Raw genomic sequence first — 3,751 nt, forward strand, 5'->3', positions numbered from 1 at the left:
TCCCATTAATATCGTAAGACCGAGGGAGGTTTTCATTCCACAGGCCATGATTCAAATCCTTATAGTATGTAGGCGATTGTCATATTTCACTGAATCCTGACCAGGGCATCTACTACTTCGTTTTCTTGTGTTCCACTGAGTAGCTCCACACAAAAAAACGTGATAGTAGTATTAATTACACTGGAAATCTCCTGAACTGCTTCTGCAATGTGGTACATTACATACATTTTTGGTGTAGTTGACATCGTGGTATTTTAATAGCATCATTGCCTAGCTTGAATCTGATAAAATAATGATTGGTTCTTCTTGAACTTAGGGGCAACGGCCTTGCCGCAGTGGATACACCGGTTCCCGTGAGATCACCGAAGTTAAGCGCTGTCGGACGTGGCCGGCATTTGGTTGGGTGACCATCCGAGCCGCCATGTGCTGTTGCCAATTTTCCAGGTGGACTCAGCCTCGTGATGCCAATTGAGGATCTACTCGAATAATAGCGGCTCCGGTCACAGAAAACCATCATTACGCTGCGCAGCGGTGTGCCGACCACACGCCCCTCCTATCCGCATCCTCAGCTGAGGATGACACAGCGGTCGGATGGTCCCGATGGGCCACTTGTGGCCTGAAAACGGAGTGCTTCTTGAACTTCTTTGCATATTTAAATCCCTCTAAAATGGCTATAATATCTGCAGCGAGTGTAGGTGCTACTTCAGGGAAATTGAATTTGTCTTCTCTTTTAGCTTTGCCTTCAATGAACGCTCTTCCAGCTCAATCATTTGATTAGATCCATCAGTGCAAATCTCTCTTGAGGAAGGCAATGCTGTTAAATTATCATATAACGTTTTCTTATCGAGAGAACGTCGAATGTATGGAAGGTACATCTCAACGTTCAGCTTCACTAAGGTGTAGGCTTAGGACGCGCTGAGGCAGCTGAAATTTGAGGAAATGGCGACAAATTCAGACAACACCAAATCATCGAACTAAAGATCTGCCAATGAGGGAGTTTCTTGTTAAAGCGATACCTGTCCATATAGCACTTAGTAGTAAGTTCTGTAATTGATGTTAACAAACTGTCATGTGAGAAGTGGAAACTTGTCAACAGGAATTTAGCTGTGATATATTTCCTGCGTAGTTCAAACGGTTTTCTTTATACCAGCAAAGCATTTGTTGGAGGAAATAATTGGTTGGTAGCCTTGTGTGAGCTGAGTTTGAGGATCTATACCACAACGCTGCTACTAGCAGAATGGGTCAATACTTGGCTTGGCTTGAACAGGGAAATTCCCCCAAGTCACACAGTAATCATGGCGACCTTCAACATATTGCACAATATTTTCTAATAACTTTGGGTTGTCTGACAAGATGTAAATTTTATATTTTTTCAGGTCACAACGTTTAGAGAGTCACATTTACAAAATTTTTCATCAAAACTGTTCTTGTAATTAATTGAAAATCGCAGCATAACATAATTTTCGCAATATGTTGAGATATGAAGTTGAAAATTGGCTCAAACATGTAAGTCTAAAGATTGTAGAAGCTTCTAATATTAATGTTACTTTTCTATGCAAATACACAAAGTTACCACAAATTTTGTTACAAATTAATTGAATCTGTCAAATTATGTATCATATCTGAGGATACCACAGTAATTTTAAATAACACAGGGGATACATATACTTTAACCATATAATTTGTTTTATATATATCAAATTTAATACCATGAAACTTTCTAAAGCTTGAACTTGTTAACTGGAAACTGTGTGTGACAAACGCTCTCGCTAGCAATGTAAAAGCAAGTACTTTTCAATTCAGATTACAGTGTCACCCATGCACTCTGATCTATAATAATCTTTGCTATCCTTCATTACAATATGAGCATTAGCTGTGAAAATTATTTTCAATGTGTGTTATGACAATTAATCTAAACTGAATCTAACTATCTACACATGAAACTGTATACAAAGAATGGTTCCCAATAATAGGCAGAATGACTTCCTCGCCAAACAGTCACAATGTAATTCACACCGTGCCCTGTTACGAAAACGGATCTACTGACTTTATATAAAAACTTTGCAAACGAAAACTATTCCTAATTCCACTTTAGAAAGTTCATTTAGGCCTTGCAATTACTTCTTACCTTACAAAGGATAACTCAGCTCTGCCCTGTCTGTATACCGCGATAATGAGAAATGCTGATCCACATAATATGAAATAAATCACTTTCTCTTTTTTCTTTGTAGCTTCTTGTGTAGCATTAGAGATGGACAGGGAAGAAAGTCGGCTCTGCTCTTTCAGAGGAACCTTACCGGCATTTGTCTAAAGTGATTTAGAGAAATCACGAAAAACCCAAATTAGAATGGCCGAACGCGGGATTGAACCGTCACCCTCCCGAAAGCGAGTCCAGTGTGTTAACCACTGCAGCACCTCGCTCGGTAAACATTTTTCCTTTTATTATTTTGTAGGTGGCGGGGGAGGACGGTATCAGCGAGAAAAAGTTTCGAAGAGGTTGAAATTGTGTGTAAAATTCGTCGTCGCTAAGTGCTCTCATTCCCAAATACTGGATGAATACAGTCTGGGTAATTTGGATACCGTGAGTTACGCTACACCAAACATACAAACAGTTTATAAATTTAATATCTAACTTATTGTGATTAGCCTTTGACGATTGATTATAGCACATAATGAGTACAATATGACTGCGTTTTAAATTTCTAAAGTCGGTCAGTAATTATGTGAAATATCGAAAATAAACTGAAAGCCGTTAGATAGCCAACCCGCTACTCGGGCCGTGTGACGAGATAACAGGTTAGCCATGTAGTACTAATCGCGCAAACTATGTTGGCACTCGGCGTGGTGGCTGATGGAACCGACGGCAAATGCACTTCCTATTCACAGTCGTTCCTATCAGCCACCGCGCCGAGTGGCAACTTAGTTTGCGCGAATAATAATAAAGATACAAAACACAGTTAGAGGTAACGATGGTGATAATGATGATGATGATGACGGTAATATTCTGGAAGTGAGGCCTGATGTGATGTATCAAGTCATTGAATGTGTGAAGAAACGAAATGAGTCTGAAGATCAATGTGCTTCGATTGAAATAATTAAAACTAGTGGAAGATTTAAAAAAAAGAAATTTGCGAATGACGAATTTTCCCAAAACTGGAAGAGAGCTAGGGTTAGTCTCGTGCTCTAGAAAGGGTACAGATAAACCTCTCCATCGTTATCTATAAGATGTCCATTAAACCTATTACTAACTGAAAAAAATGGTTTGGATTTCAATCAAGCAAGGAAACAATCTTAGTTTAGAGGTGTATTTAGCACAATAGACGATTTGGAAGTTATGGAGGTAAGTGTAGAACAGGCAGCAAGTTTAAATTGGCGGTTTGTATGAGAGTCACAGCTTTTAAGAAACATTTACACCGAATCAACAAAATACGTACTGACAACTCTCGACAAAAAAGGCGTTAATACCGTCTGCGTCGCTATACTGAAGAAAGTATATAACAACGTTATGGCTTCCATTAGACTTCATCTGGATAGAAATTCAGAAATAAAAGAGCAGTCATGCAAAGAAAAGCACATCTATACTGAAACACACCCAAAGCGTGTTCCTTGAGGCTGTCCCGATGGGGGCTAGTAGTAGAAACGAATCTGCGCCGAAGACGTCGGATATCATTGTGAAGTCCCAACAGTATTTCATCAGTGAAACTTACCGACAGCTTCAGGAGCGACGAGCACGCTTCTGAGATAGACTGCA

The 3,751-nt window shown here is 39.6% G+C and overlaps 1 pseudogene; it reads left to right on the forward strand.

Moving 5' to 3' along the window:
- The first annotated feature begins 317 nt into the window (after positions 1 to 317).
- Positions 318 to 435, forward strand: LOC126102326 (5S ribosomal RNA; annotated as a pseudogene).
- Positions 436 to 3,751: the final 3,316 nt, after the last annotated feature.

The sequence above is a fragment of the Schistocerca cancellata genome, chromosome 9 (assembly GCF_023864275.1).
Source record: "Schistocerca cancellata isolate TAMUIC-IGC-003103 chromosome 9, iqSchCanc2.1, whole genome shotgun sequence".
Classification (NCBI taxonomy): domain Eukaryota; kingdom Metazoa; phylum Arthropoda; class Insecta; order Orthoptera; family Acrididae; genus Schistocerca; species Schistocerca cancellata.